The sequence below is a fragment of the Lepisosteus platostomus genome, chromosome 15 (assembly GCF_059453375.1).
Source record: "Lepisosteus platostomus isolate fLepPlt1 chromosome 15, fLepPlt1.hap1, whole genome shotgun sequence".
Lineage (NCBI taxonomy): Eukaryota > Metazoa > Chordata > Actinopteri > Semionotiformes > Lepisosteidae > Lepisosteus > Lepisosteus platostomus.
In genome coordinates, this window is record NC_142625.1 from 27,834,507 (window position 1) to 27,851,268 (window position 16,762).

A 16,762-nucleotide genomic window follows, 5' to 3' on the forward strand; every position below is an offset into this window, starting at 1 on the left:
TGTTACTGTGCAAGGTGAGTGGTTTTGCTATGTATTTTTTTTTTAATCAAGAGAAGTTTGGAAGGGTTTTCATAGTTTTTTTTTAAATAACTTTCAGAAATTTAGGTTTGTGAAAGCATAGGGTGAAGTTAAGGTTATTGTGAAATTCCTATTTGCTTTTGGTCGAGACAATTATAAATTTTCTAACATCTATAGAAATGAGTCTCTTCCTCTACTTGTAGGATTCTGAAGAGTTGTGAAACAGATGATCACAGCTGTGACAGCTGGGTTCTTATTTTAGTGTATGAAACTCTTGTTACTAAATACTGAAACTTTTTTCTCTAGGTCTCAAACCAGCAACACGAAAGAGGATTTATATCCTGACTGAGCAGTTTCACTAGGATAACAAGGAAGAACCTACTCCCTCTCCTACTCTGTCCAACATGCTGGTGCTTCTGTCTCTTCTGGACCGTAGAAAGCTGTGCTGCTGCTTGTGTTCTTGGGCTTCCCTCAGTGAACAAGGTGAGCTGAAGGTAAGTAGAGGGGAGATACAGGTCAAGGTTAGTGTGAGGCTTTGAAGGCTGGGATCAGTCTGTACAGCACTTGTGTTGGTCCCCTCTCTGTGGGACTGGGGTGGTCATCACTGTTTTGCTTCCCTTGTCTCCTTCAGGTGCTGTTCTGAGAAGAAGATTGTGACAATGAGCACAGTCACTGGAGAGAGGATGCTGGTGGAGTAGCCAGTTGAGATCTTGTCAGAACAGTTTGTGGAAACCTTGGGCTTCTGTGCACAGAGCTGCTTCTTTTTATAAGGCTGGTCAGCAGTGGTGTTGATTGTTGTGAGTTAAACTACAGTGCAGTGAACAGAGCTCCCAGTCCCTGGCCATCTGAAAGCACAGTGTGGAGTGACAGGGTTGGAGAATTGTTCAGAGGAAGCTCACTGGGTGGCTAAAAGGATACCCACTGTGTGACCTGTTGATGCCCAGCTGTAAGTATTGAAGTCTTGTGGTTTCAACAGCTGAAAGTGAAGAGATGCTGCAAGCAGTCCTTGAATTTCCTGGATGCCCATGGTTCTTGGAGCAGTTGCAAAGGTAGTGTCTAGAAGGACACTGTCCCTGGAGAAGAGGTGAATTTCACTCCTGTATCATGTTTTTCACTTGGAGTAGGTTAATTTTCCATATACGTGGCTTTTAATAACCAGTTCATGAGTATTGAATGCTTTTTTACCCATTAGAATAGGCCCAGTGTTAGATTTTGGAAGCTTTTGGTGATTTTCTATCATGTTTGAGTATTAAATATGAGGTGTAGGCCTTTTTGTGTTTTTTTTTCTCCTGACTTTCTTCTGGGTGCTGCACTTCTACACTGACATGCACTTGACTGGCTGTCATTCTTGCTCTCAAAAAGTGAATAACTGCTTTGTATCTGATTTATTTCATGGGTGCACACATGTAAGTAAATCACTTTGGATACACTGCAGTACAACAGTGAATTGGCACACTGCAGACTCCTTGCTGGTTAAGGCTCTGTGGAGACAGCATGACAGCCAGGTTCTCTTGATGGGTGTTGGCACAGAAACTGCTTCTCACAGGAGGAACTGCACTGGATCCCTCCCCTGTGGCAACAAGCATGGAGTGGGGGGGTTTCTCTTTGCTCTCTGCAGGATTTTTTCCTGTTGCTTTGTCCTGGATAGGTGCTGCACTGTGAACATTTGTGCAGTTTAGTACAAAACTGGAGCTAGAAGTAAATAATTTTTTACTGTTTCTAAGTGTAGAGGCTCAAAATCTAAATCTTTCTCCACTTCAGGTTCTCTGCTGTTGGAAGGGTTGACCAGGTCTTTGCTCCCAGAGGGATGACCTTTATTTGCCAGGAATAACATGCAGATGTGGCACACTGTAGACTGGGTGCTTTCTCTTCTGTGAAGATCTGCTTGAGGAGTTAAGTGTTTCTAAACCAATACAACAGCCAGGGCACCCAGTCAGTTGCTGAGTGAGTTCTCTACCAACCAGGAAAAGGGACCACTGGAGATCATGTGTGGGGCAGCTTTGGGCTTGACATCACTTAAGCATCTTTTAAAGGTAGGAACAGCTTCCTGTTCTGACTGATGGTCTTTACAGCAGCTTTGTGATGACTGTTTCCAGGAGCACCTGAGCCACCTGGCTGGTTGAGCCAAAGCTGACTGTTCCAGGTAGGAGGGGACCCTGATTTTAGAGCCTTCGTTTAGCCTGCAGCTGCTGGAGTTCTTTGTAGGTTTTCTAGCCTTAATGGCAGTATTCCCCTAGCAGAAGCACTGGTTAATCAGGAAATGACTGCCAAATATTGGAAGTGTTGTGCAAGCACTGGGGAAAAATTGGCTAAATTGTATTATGGTACCACTGGAAAAGAATCAGCAGTATGTAAGATTTATTTCATGGGTGCACACATGTAACTAAATCTTACATTGACTGAAATTTAGAAGTGAATTAAGTAAATTGTAAAATGGGGGAAACTATGCTCCTGTCTAGTGTAAGGCAGACTTCCTGATTTAACCCAGTGAGACAGTATTTTTCTAATTTCCTGCACTAAAAGCAATGCGGACTGGAATTGGTTGTGTACTGTGCCTTGTGAGAAGGGAGAGAGCAGTATGAAAACGTGCTTTTTCTGGAGGACTCCCTTGTTCTGGATGTGTAATTGTGCTTTGTTTAGTACTGCATGGTTTGCCATTGGCTCCTGTGTATTGACTTGTGACTGTATAGGATACTATGGTAGTAAACCATTTCTATTTGGTTCAATTTTTAGAACACATTCGAAGGAGCTGAGTAGTGAATGTGAAGCTTAGTTTTACCAAAAGTTTGTATATGTACAAGCTGTAATCTCTCTGATGGTAGAAAACATGATGTGGCTGGAAGGCTTAAATCTATATACAGTGGCCCAGCAATAGGGTTTTAGTGCTATCTGTGCTTTTGTATTTCAATTGTTTAAAATGTTGAAGCTCTAAAACCTTTCCCCTCATGGCGTTCCAGTCAAGGCTGCAGCTGTTAAATAATAAAGATGGTTGTTGTTTTTGGTCTTGTACTGCTATGAAACCCAAATTTGGGGGGGGGGGGACCTGAAATGTTCTTTATGTAAAACTGACTGTAAACGTACTGCAGCCTTAGGTGTGTTGACTTTTTTTTAAAGTGAATGTCCACCACTTTTTGATGGGATATACAACTTTACAAAATTCTAAGGTCAATTCGCTGTACTGTAAACTTGTTACTACGTTTTTTGTAAAAGTACTGATAGGTGTACATTAATTGAGCTTGTATGTACCCTAGGTCCACATGGAATACTGTAAATGGAATTAAGAAACATATTTCCTTGGTTTTAGGAATGTGGAGAATGTTTAACTTCTGTAAATTAACCTAAAGTTCTGAGTATTTGTGGGGAGGGGGAAGCAAAGTTGAAGAATTCTAAAGTCTTGCCTTAGGAAGCTTCCAAGCTGCTGTCAAGAAGAGAAGCAAGAGCATCTATGTCCTGGGTGAGCAGGGCAAGGACTTGGGTTATTGTTTCTGTTTGGGCCAGTAAGAGGCCAGTGGTTAAGGTTAGGATCAGTGATCAGTCAGGATTGGGGGTAGAGTTGAGTTGAACTGTACGTTTTGAGATGGATGCACTGAATTTGAATCTGAACTTAAATCCTTTTTGTTTTGCACTGCATGTGAATTCCAGCAAGCTGGTGACAACTGTCATAATGGAATATTGCAACAGGATCCGGAGGTTCCCTGGAAATCCACTGTGTCAATGGAACTATAAGGAAACTGAAGGCTGTGCCTATTTTTCAGCTATTGCCTGAATCACTGACCTTGGCTGCTCTGTGATGGACAGTTTGGAGGAGTGTCTATCCACTTTAGGAGTCCATGATGCCATTCTGCTTGATGGCCCAGCTCTGAGTAAAGGAGGCTAGTTCTGTCCTGAGGCGAGGTGATCCACCTGGTCAAAGTTCTCATCAACCACAACTGTCAAACCTCTGCGTGAGGTGGGAATACTGGTGGTCGATAATCCAATCATCTCACTGCCTGAAGTTCTTGGACCATAGCCTGCATCTTTAATGCTGATCTGCTTATTGCTCTTAACCCAATCAGTGCAACTTTTTGGCCAAGATAAAGGTGAGTTTGAAGGTAAGTAGAGGGGAGGTACAACTCAAACTCTTTTTATGAGACTGGTCTGTAGTGGTGTTGATTGTGTTTGTAAATGAGACTAGTGCAATGATCGGTGCTTCCCAGTCCCTGGCCATCTGAAAGCACAGTGTGGAGTGACAGGCGTGGAGAATCCTGTTCAGAGGAAGCTCACTGGCTGGCTAAAAGGATACCAGCTGTGTGACCTGTTGATGTCCATTTGTGAGAATTTAAGTCTTCCACTTTGAAGAGTGGAAAGTGAAGAGATGCTGCAAGCTGTCCTTCTTGAAATTCCTGGATGCCCGTGGATCTTGGAGCAGGTACAAAGGTAGTGTCTTTTGACATGGTCCCTGGACCAGAGGTGGGTTTCACTCTTTTCCCATCATGAAAAGGTGCTTTTGGAGAAGGCTGTGTTAAGCTCTTGGACATCTTCAGATGGATAAGGTCATGCTTTAATGTGCTAAATGTTTTTTTTAGCTTTTTGGCTATCTTCTGGGTTTTGTTCCCTGCTTGGGTGAAGCACTCCCACACTGACGTGCACTTGACTGGCTGTCATTCTGGCTCAAAGACTGAATTAGTTTTGTATCTGATTTATTTCATGGGTGCACACATGTAAATAAATCACTTTGGATACACTGCAGTACAACAGTGACTTGGCGCACCAGCAGCCTCTTCCACTGCAGACTCCTTGCTGGTTATGTCTTTGAGGAGACAGCATGTCAGCCAGTTCTCTTGATTGGTGTTGGACAGGAACTGATTTCTTCACAGAGGAGGAACTGCAATGGATCCCACCCCCTGTGGCACGAGCCCTGGACTGGGGGTTTTCTCTTTGCTCTCTGCAGGGTGTTTTACAGTTGGTCTGTGTTGGACAGATGCTGCACTGTGTCTATGTTGGAAGTAGAAATGCTGGCTTGTCTGTTTCTAACAAGTGCAGAGGACTTGGTCTAAATTTCTCTCCTTTTCAGGCTCTCTGCTGCCAGAAGGGTTGACCAGGCCTTTGCTCCAGAGGGAGGATCTTTTATCACCAGGAGTGGAGAACAGATGGTGCTGGTCTCCGGAACCTTTCCATGAAGATCTGTTGGAGGAGTGGGGTGCTTGTTCCAAGACAAAGTCAACAGTAACATCAAAGGATCTAGTCAGGTGAGTGGGTCAGGTGAGTCCCTTTCCATCCAGGAAGAGAGATGGGGCATTTTGAGCATAATGAGCACACTGGGTACATGGGGTTTTAATCGGGTACATTTGGGTACTATGGGTATATGTTGGTTTATTTGGGTACATTCAGGTACATTAGTGTAGACTGCATATCACGTTAAATGGGGTACGTTGAGTATATTGGGCAGGCAGCTTTTGGCGTGTGCATGGGAGTTGCAGCATACAGTGCAGTACATCCTAAAAACGCTATATATTACTCTTGACTTATCATTTTTTACACTTAAAATGGACTTGAAAGACCCTGTTGTCAGAGGAATGTAGGACAATCTGAAAGTCGTGCATTATCTTTAGTTCATTTCACGGAGAATTGAATATTTGAGAATCTTTGATTTTGTAATTTTAACAGTTCTATTTCTTCTCTCAGTGTCCACGCTTTATAAGGCAATGGAAGAGAAGCAAGTGGATCTATGTCCTGGGTAAGCAGGCAAGAACATTCTGGGTTATTTTGTTTGGGTTTGTTGGGGTTGAGGGAAGGGATAAGTTGGTTAGCTGGCTGTTTTGAGAAGGATGAACCTGTAATTTGTAACTTGTGTACTTATGTTTTAAACAAGATAATAGAACTGAAGTTCTCCCCTGTGGTAGGAGCCCTGCACCGTGGGTTTTGCTTTTGCACTCTTCAGGGTGGTTTTCTGTTGGTTTGTCCTGAAAAGGTGTAGCACTGAACATTATGGCGGTTTAGGTCAAAACTGGTGTTGGGAGTGGGAATGTTGGCTGGACCATTTCTGACTAGTGCAGAGGACTCAGTCCAGTTTCTTATTTTTTCTTGAGGTTCTCTGCTGTCTGGGGGATGACCAGGCCTTTACTGCCAAGGGAGGACGTTCACCAGGACTGGAGCCCAGATGCAGCAGACTGGGTAGTGGGTTCTGTCTGCCAAGATCTGCTTGGGGAATCATGTGCCTGTTCCAATTCCAGAAGCCAATGGACTCATCAGAGGAGCATCAAAGCTGCTTTAGAAGTTCCTAACAACAAAGGCAGAGAAAGGGAGGGAGGTCTTTGGTGGGTTAATTGTGGGCAGGAAAGAGGTTCAGGTGCTATTCGTTGTACAACAAGAGCTGCATGAAGCTCTAAGTGAATCTCTGCACACCTGCCTTGTAATGGCTGTTAGGACCATGGCTTGTAACTTCAGCACCTGAGCCACCTGGCAGGGAGGAGACAAAGTGACTTCTAGTGCTGGAATGGAGAAAGAGTTGGCAGTTGGTAACTTTGTAGCTGTTTTGCACATTCTAGGCCATTTGAAAAGCAGAGTTTGAGAGACTCAAAGGTCATGCAATGATTTATTTGCATGGGTGCACACATGTATATAAATCTTGCATTGGCTGTAGAGTAAAACTGAATTGAGCACGTAAGGTAGAAATGAATAAAAGGAAAACTAATGCCATCCACTCACTTGGAAAAGAGGGATTGGTTTAGCTGAGTGCCGCTCTTTTTTGGTACCTGCACAGAAAGCCCTTTGTCATGGGAGGGGATTTCCTACAGAATGAGGTAGGAGAAAGATGGGGGTTGTTTGTTCTGTTTTGTGAGAAGAGATATGTAGTTATGTGGCTTTGTAAATTCTTTGCCAGAAAATGTCCTCATGTATTGAAAATCTATATTTTTGTTGGTGTGGGATGATTAAAAATGACTAAATGTACTGAGTTGGTTTTCTTTTGTTTCTTGTATGCTGATTGTGGTTGTGGTTGTACAAGGTGCTATATTGAGTATATACTGGCACTGGACCTGCTTTTCCCTACATTGTTTTATTTAGGTCACAATCTTTGGGTACATTTATTTAACATTTATTTGGGTACTCTTTGGGTACATTCCTCAGCATAGAGGATGTTTATAAGCAGTTTTAATTTTATTTTTAGTGATCTAAGCATTTGTATACATTCCTGTATTATGAAAACCTGTGGTATTTGTGGAGACAATAGGTGAGCTTTAAGGTATATATTTTAGACATTGACGGTGTAAAACACAGAATTGAAATGCAGTTTGTGGTTTTTAAATTGGCCACTGGGTGATTTGTGCATAGTGAAATAGTGTAGAAATGAATATGCACATTTATTCCCATTTGTTTATATGCTGGGGTGGCATTATGCAGGAGTGGGCCCAGTGTGGAGGTGGAGCCCTGGTAGAAGGGTAACCCCTTGTCTTTGTAGTACCAAGTGTCCTGGCTTCCAGCTTATGAGTCCCAGCTGGGCAGGTCCTATAAAGGCACACTGGACACCCTCTGAGAGGAGCAGCGCCACCCCTGGATGATGGTGTTTTTGCACCATCAGTCCTGCTGAGGATTGTACCTGTCTTAGGTTTTCATCTTCTGTTTTGCCTGTCCCTTTATGCCCTTTCATAGGGGCAGGCAAACGCATGCACCTTTTTATGCACTAACTTGTTATGCACAGACTGGACCCCACTGAATAGCAAATGTCCAGTCTGGTGACTGCTGTGATAGCAGTTTTTTCCCCAAGCTGGACCCCATTAGATAGGTTAAGCCCAGCTTGTAGGTAACATGGCAGTCGCTTACTTTATTTTCTCACTTTTTGTGTTGTTTTTGATCCCAGCTAACCTCACATTAGTGCTTCTGTCTCCTCAGCTGGGGTGTTGACTTTTTACTGGTGCTGTCTTTGGTGCCTCCCACTATACACTTTCATTTAAGAGAAATTGCTGTATAATTTCAGTTTTCCATTCCATTTCAAGTGAAAATGTCTGAAAAGCAGTTTACTTAAATATGTTGTGTAGTATATCAGGTTTATTGTATTTGCGGTGAATTGGGCTGGTGGCATTACTAAATCTCTTAATGGAACAGTTGATGTCTTTTAAAGGGGTACAAAAGTGTGGGACTGAGATAGTACAAGTACTGCTACAGATCAAGCCATTTCATACTGTATAGATTGAGACTGCATTGCAAAGGAAAGTGCTATTTTTGTAACACCTTGTTTGTGAAATATTTATGTAATTAGTTAGTGTGAAATTGTTATAGCTGCAGCAGTTTAAGATTACAGAGTAGACCAACAGCAGGAATATAATAGTTTATTTATGAAAAAAGGAGTTGTCAGAATTGTATTGAGTTGTGTAGAGGTTGCAGTTTGGGGTAGAGACAACTGTTAGCCATGCTGGCAGTACAAAGGGTTAAATTCAAAAGTGGTTAATGGTCTAGAAAATGTAAGTGTTATACAGTTTTAAACTGTAATTAGATTGTTTGGTAAGTGAGGTCTGGTTTAAATGACTGATAACTGCCAACTAGGAGGTATAAATCCATTTACAATGGTTTACCCATACAGCTCACTGCACTGATGATGGGTGGGATGCCAGTCCATTCCTCAGGTCTCATCATGCCAAAATGCAATTAACCCACCTCCATGCTCCTGGACTGCTTCTGAACTAGTTTTCATAAATAAAATGTAATGTGTAGAAAAATAAACTGGTGACACAAGGACCATGTGTAAGGAGTGTTTATTTTTATGAGCACAGGGTGGACGAGTCATTGACAACCACAATGATGTCCTGGAGAGGAGCAAGAATGTGCACATTGACTTTAGCAATGGTATGTATCATTCATAGGGTAAATAAAAATAGTCGGGTTTAACATGAGTAATTATCATGTCAAACTGTTGGGTTGCTAGTTGATTCACAGCAGCCTTTTATTCGTCATTTTTAAAAGAATCCAGGGTGTTCAGCTCAAGGATTTGCCATGTAGTGTTTTCCAGACCATCACGGCAGTTGTGACATGTCTCCCATTCTTGCCTCCAAAGTCCTCCAGATTAACAAACAATAGGTACGTGAATCTTATTTTGAAGGGGGTGAGAGGAAATTATATGAAAAGGTCAGATCCAGATCCAGCTTTAAGTTCAACTGCTTTTAGATGTAATTAAATTGAAGGAAACTGTGACATGCTATGTTCTGAAAGATTTTAAATGTCACTCTAGTTGTGCCATACTCATATGAGCCATAGGAGATTAGTAGTTATTGTACTTATCAAGGTTTTGTTGATTTATTACGCTTCTGTTTTTGGTACGGTAGCTAAAGTGCTCAGTTTATTCAAACTATTAGGGCTTAGGGGTCTTTTTCTCCAATCCCAGAGGTTAAAGTGTGTATTGGTTCAGTCCAGCACAGAATTTAAGGACCTTTAAAATTATAATGTAGTCCATTTCATTAGTTAAATTCCAGTTTTTCAAGTATCTTATCTTGTTTTTCTTATAACCTTTTAAAGTTAATTACATTATAATTGCTTACACTTATATAGTGATTTTCTGGACACTCCACTCAAAGTGCTTTACAGGCAATGGGGAGTCCCCTCCATCACCACCAATGTGCAGCCTTACCTGCATGATGCAAACGCAGCCATAGTGTGTCAGAACTCTCACCACACACCAGCTCTCACTGTGGAAGAGAACAGAGTGATGAAGCCAGCTCAGAGATGGGGTTATTAGGAGTACATGATCAGTAAGGGCCAATGGGAAAATAGACCAGGACACCAGGGTAATACCCCTACTCTTTTTGAGAAATGCCCTGGGAGTTTTTATGACCACAGGATCTCAGTTTTACTTTTCATCTGAAGGACTGTGCCTTTTTACAGTGTAGTGTCCCCTTCACTATACTGGGGCATTAGGACCCACCTAGACTGAAAGGTGAGTGCCCCCTGCAAGCCCAAATAACAGCTCTTCCAGCAGCAACCTTAGTTTTTCCCAGGAGGTCTCCAATTCAGGTATTGACCAGGCTCACGTCTGCTTAGCTTTAGTGGGCTACCATCTGGGACCTGCAGGGTGATATGGCTGCTGGCAAGATAATGAAATAGGTCCTCTTAATTAATATGGAGCTGTTTGGAAGTTTCCACAAATTATAAAGTCAGTAGAAACTTTAACAAGTATGAGTAGGCTATTACAAAAAAGGTAGTAGATTGGGTTCTTAAATATCAATCTAAAAGTACTTTTCTCAACAAAAGTTTTGTAGGAGCAGCCAAGTGAATTTAATCTAAGCACTCCTTCTCTAAAATAAAGTTTGTAAGAAAAAACATGGGACTAGCAAATGAAAGATTTGTCCCAAAACCAGTAAAGAAACAGTACTCACCACTCTCCTCAGCTCCTGGACTCTTGAATGAAAACAGAGGCACAGGGAGTCTGCTCTTTTATCCTCTGAGCTGGGGTGGCTCCTCCCCCTCAGAATATACCAAGTCCAGTGAGGGGTAAAACCTTCATAGCTGACACCTATAGTGAATAGCTGAAAACAAGATTAAATTAACAAGATTAGAGCCAGCAGCCATATCACCCTGCAACATGCAACTGGGAACCCACTGAAGCTACGCAGGTGTGAGCATGGTCAGTACCTGGATGGGAGACCTCCTGGGCAAAACTAAGGTTGCTGCTGAAAGAGGTGTTAGTGGGGCCAGCAGGTGGTGCTCACCCTGTGGTCCATGTGGGTCCTCATGCCCCAGTGTAGCGTCCTTCGGATGAGACGTAAAAAAACCGAGGTCCTGACTCTCTGTGGTCATTAAAAATCCCACTGTGTTTCTTGTAAAGAGTAGAGGTGTAACCCCAGTGTCCTAGCCACATTTCCCATTGGTCGTTACCAATCATGGCCTCCTAATAATCCCCATCTATGAATTGGCGTCATCACTCTGCTCTCCTCTCCACTGAGAACTGGTGTGTGGGGAGTGGACTGGTGCATCATCCAGGTGGGTGCTGCACATTGGTGGTGGTGGAGGGGAGTCCCCATTACCCGTAAAGTGCTTTGAGTGGAGTGTCCAGAAAAGTGCTATATAAGTGTAAGCAATCATTATTATAAATCAAAAGATATTCAAACTCAATATAATAGGTCTATTCATTTGAAGATGGATTCTAAATTTATCATTTTTTGGGTTAAATAAAGTGCAACTGATTGAATCTTATGAGTGGGATGCTATTCATTGATTCTTCCTGTTTTCACTTTTGAGCTTCTCTGTGTTTGGTGATCAAGAGATTTATACAGAAATAAGCATTCAAAGTGCATGTTTAAATATTAATATGGAATTTTACAGCTAAAGGGAAATTTTGGTAGCTGAGCATAAAAATAACAGGAGCATAATGTCCTTCAAGATCATATTATCATAAAAGATATTAATATAGGAATATAAACATTATATTTAATGTCCATGGCTGATAGTGGTAGCTTAAATAAACAGTACACAACAATTTTCCACTTTACAAACATTTTATGCATCAGTCTTTAACTATGTCACTTACTGTAGTTATTTTGGAAAAGTTGTGATGTGCTCTTTCTGACTATATTTGTAGTTTAAAATACTATTTTAATATATAATTATATATATTTTCTATGAATCCTTGCTGTTTTTATGCCAGTAAAAAGGTGTACTTTTTAGAATCTGCTTAGTAGGGAATATAATATGGAATCATGTAGTAAAAGAAATTAGTAATGATATTAATAGATCAAAATATGATATATTTATATAACTGATGGTATAACCGCAGTCCACTTTCTTTGTAAATTTTTTATTTTTTCTGACTCGTTCACTCTTGATTCCTTTCGGTACATTTTGACCTGTCTGTTTCAGCAATGGTTGCAAGTGCTCTGTTGGTGTAGTGCGTTTGGGGGGTGGGTTCCTCTCTGGGAGATCTGCGTTCAGTTCCTGCTTAGGGCACATGTTTTTTTTCTAATAAACAGTCTCATTAAAAAGTAAATAGTAGGTACACTATATTTTTATATATGTGCAAAAAAAGACACACCATGTTCAAACCACAAGCATGTTAAAAATAGGTTTAGATAGTAAAAATTCTTAATGTATGAAATAGGGTAGAGCGTGCTACATTACGGTCCATGAGCAGTCTTTCGGGGGCTGGTTAGCTCAATTGGTAAGCATGTGGTGCTGATAACACCAAGGTTGTGGGTTCAATCCCCATATGAGCCAGGAAGTCCCCTTTTCCTTGGGGCAGTGTAGTGGCTCTTTGGCTGAGGATCTTTGGTTGGCAGAGGAGTCCTATGCCATTGGGCTCCTGAGTGAACCCCCAACTGCTCTGGGGACACTGTAAAAATGGCTGACCCTGTGCTCTGACCCCCAGCTTCTCTCCCTGTCTGTGTGTCTCATGGAGAGCAAGTTGGGGTCTATGAAAAGACAAATTCCTAATATCAAAAAATCATATATGGCCAATGTGGTGATTTTATCTATTTTCCATTACCTCAATGGGGACACTAAAAGTTTTAATAATTAAATGTCAAATTGTTTCCAAAACATCACAGTTCCATTTTAAAATTATTATCAAGTGGTATTAATTCAGGACCACTTTTTTATAATAACAGGAAGTGGTGTTTTTACTATACATTCTTAGAAAAGGATAAAACATTATGACGTTTTATGAAGTACAGTATATAAACTTTATAATGGTAGAAGCAACATGTTTAAACTTTTCCATAATCCATTGTAAGTCACCAAGTTAAAGATTTTGATGCATAAAAATATGTATGAAGAAGGTGGAATACTGTTGTGTACATTTTATTATTTAGCTTCCACTACCATCTACTGTGTGTACATTATTTATATATTACATTATGCTTCTGTTTTTAATTTACAGTATATTATTAAACATTTTTATATTTCCAACTGAGAAATCTTGTTTTTATTAAATCTACCTACTTTTTAAGTACTTTAATATTTAACACGCTGTCATACACAGTATACAATTCGATTTCTATTACTGAAAAAAGATTGAACATCCCCTTTGAATGGGATTCAAAATTAGACATTTTCTGGTGACTGTCCAAATGTTCCACAAAGTAGTGTAGTCCCACAACTAAGTATTTGTAAAAAGTTTTGGTACCCAGCAGATCCTGAACCTCTTAAGTACCCTTGCATTGTCACCCATGCATTCTGAATGGCTGGATCTGTAGATGGGCTGGCTAATACTTAGTCATTGGAAACTGGTGTGTCGCATTATAAACAATATGGTATTGCTAATTGACCATTTCGAGGAGATGTTGGGATAGGTTCTTGCTGAATTAGCCACACCTCTGAGTTAATCATGAGGGTTTTAAAGACACAGCATTGGGATCAGTAGTCATTCTGTTTCTGGCTCCTGCAAGGGTAGGAGCTCTTGGCTTGCAGATGTGGTGGCCTGAAGACTGTGGAGAAAGGTGAGTGGTTTTGATGTGTTTGCGTAGTAATTTGAAAAAGTTTGAAGGTTGAAGGTGTTTAGAATATTTGTGCACTGTGAGTTTGAGAAGGTTTTTGGTATGTGTCTGGTGGAAAGGTGGCATATTCAGTTGAAACTTAACTTTCTTCTAAAGACTGTCCAAATGTTCCACAAAGTAGTGTAGTCCCACAACTGAGTATTTGTAAAAACTTGTGGTACCCAGCAGATCCTGATCCTCTAAGTAACCCCCAGCATTATCACCCATGCATTCTGAATGGCTGGATCTGTAGATGGGCTGGCTAATACTTGTTTAGTCATTGGAAACAGGTGTGTGTTGCATTATAAACAATAGGGGTTTGCAAATGGACCATTTCAAGGAGATGTTGGGATAGGTTCTTGGTGAATTGGCCACACCTCTGAGTTAATCATGAGGGTTTTAAAGACACAGTCTGGGTAGTGGTAGTCATTCTGTTTCCGGCTCCTGTAAGGGTAGGAGCTCTTGGCTTGCAGATGTGATGTCCTGAAGGTGGGTGGTTTTGATGTGTCTGTTGGCTTTGGGTTGTAATTTGAAAAACAATTTGAAGGTGTTTAGAATATTTAATGTGAGTTTGGGAAAGTTTTTGGTATGTGTTGGGTGGAAAGGTAGCATATTCAGTTGAAACTAGACTTTCTTTGAAATCTGGATTTTTTTTTCATCTTTTAATTGAAATGTTTTCACCTATGGGTTATCTTCAATAAGATGACCTTTGTAAATGGCTTGCTTTCCAAAGGCTGGTAGATGAGGATTTAAACCTCTCGGGACCTGAATTTGCTAATTTTCATTGCTTTTTGTAAGCATTCAAAGAAATAAGACAATACAATCCTGGATGAGTGCTTTCACAAGGATGGCAGGTAAGAGAATACACATTTTAGGGGTTGACAAGAAGTCAGTATTTTTAGATCAGGGTCAGTGTTCTGGGAAGATTTGAGTTGGAGAAATTGAGATGTATGTTTGGGGTGTGTAACTGATTATTGTTGTATATCTAAAGTAATTTTTGATGGCAAGTTGACATTTGGAATAATTACATGATGGTTTTTCCTTTCAGACGGGAGAAGAATGAGGAATCAAAGGGTTAGGGACTAATTTGGTCAAATGTTTTTACTTATGTCTGGCATTTAAGGCTTGTTGAATTGTGAATATTATACTGGAGGTAAAGTATGTTGTTGGTGGTATGTTTTTTTTCATACAATGTAAAACCGAAGTTGGAGCATTTCTTTCTCTTTGATTGTGGAAGTAGTTTAATTGTTTCTTAATGGGGAAACTGCACAATTACCTTTTTTTTGCAAGGGGTATTCTGTGGGAAGGGAGGTCTTGGTTTTGGGGGAGGTTTTGTTATGAATTGAAGTATTTTATTTTGATGTTTAATATAAATGTAAACTAATCTTTAAGTTGTTTTTTTTTTCTACTTTGGTCATTTTGTGGGAGGTGGTGGCCAGATCTTTGTTTCATTGGGTACCTGTATGTCTGCATGTGGTGCAGATGTGGGAGACGGTGTCCATCTTCCAAGAGAGGTGTTTGCAGTGTGAGATATTTATTTCCTGACCAGAATTGGAACAGAAGGTGAAAATGGTGTGCATCATCAGGAGCAGCTTTTGAGTGGACCTTTTTCCTCTGCCAGTGTTTCAACTTTAGACTTTTTCTACAACCAAATCATGTCTGGATGGAGTTGAGGACCCTGTCTGAAGTAGTAATGGACTTTTAAAAGAAGTAAATAGTTGTGGTATGTTAGGTAAACTTGTTCTGTGTATTATTTTGAGTAAGTGAATGTGGAATCATTGTAGCCTGTAATGTTGTGTTTTCTTGGATTGTAGAGAACCAGATTATGATGGGGAAAAATGGTTTGTAAATTGTTTTGTATTGTTAAGGGCAATGTCCCTAACTGTAAACTTTGTTTTTAATTAATTGTAATGCAATGTCCTTGAAATTGTTTAATGCTCACTGAATGTTATGTTGCCAATTGTCATGATGTAGTATTGTAATTTGAGCACAATAAAGTTTCTGGGAGTGCTCTTTGAGGATTTGTGTTGATGACAGGAAAACAATGTGGGTATGTTTGTTATACAATGTTGTTGTTTTAAGCTGTACTGTATTTTTAGAGATTTGAGAAATCATCCTTTGTGTGTTTTTATTTTCAAATGAGCTAGAATGCATGTTCTTTTTTTAAAGAGCAGTGTTTGATTGTTTAGGTTTTGTTGAAAGTATGTAAATTGTAATGTTTAACACCCTTTCATAGCTTGAAGAGGCAGGTGGTAAGTACCTTTTTGTGTGTGTGTGTGTGGGGGGGGGGGTTAGGGGTAGCTTTTAGCTCAGTTTTGGCTTGCTGTTGTAAGCTTGTTATGGGTTAACTTTGCTTCTAACCCTAGAACCATACTACCATGTTCTGTGCATTGTTTTGAGCAAGTGAATGTGGGATCATTGTAGCCTGTAATGTGGTGTTTTCTTGGATTGTAAAGAACCTGATTATGATGGGGAAAAATAGTTTGTAAATTGTTTTGTATTGTTAAGGGCAATGTCCCTAACTGTAAACTTTGTTTTTAATTAATTGTAATGCAATTTCCTGAAATAGTTTAATGCTCACTGAATGTTATGTTGCCAATTGTCTGATGTAGTATTGTAATTTGAGCACAATAAAGTTTCTGGGAGTGCTCTTTGAGGATTTGTATTGATGACAGAGAAATGTGGGTATGTTTGTTATACAATGTCATTGTTTTAAGCTGTACTGTATTTTTAGTGATTTGAGAAATCATCCTTTGTGTGTTTTTATTTTCAAATGAGCTAGAATGCAAGTTCTTTTTTTAAAGAGCAGTGTTTGTTTAGGTTTTGTTGAAATGATGTAATGTTTAACACCCTTTCATAGCTTGAAGAGGCAGGTGGTAAGTACCTATTTGCTTGCTGTTATTGTTGTCTTGTTTTGGGTTAACTTTGCTTCTAACCCTAGAACCATACCACCATGTTCTGTGCATTGTTTTGAGTAAGTGGATGTGGGATCATTGTAGCATGTAATGTGGTGTTTTCTTGGATTGTAAAGAACTTGATTATGTTGGGGAAAAATGGTTTGTAAATTGTTTTCTGTCAAGGACAATGTCCCTAACTGTAAACTGTTTTTAATGTTTGTAATGCAATGTACTTGAAATAGTTCATGCTCACTTAATGTTATTGCCAATCTTCATGATGTAGTTGAGTATTGTGATTTGAGCACAGTAAAGGTTCTGGGTGTGCTTTTTGACATTTGTAATGATGGCAAAAGATGTTTGTTATGCAATGTCATTGTTTTAAGTTGTACTGTATTTTAGTGATGTGAGAATTTG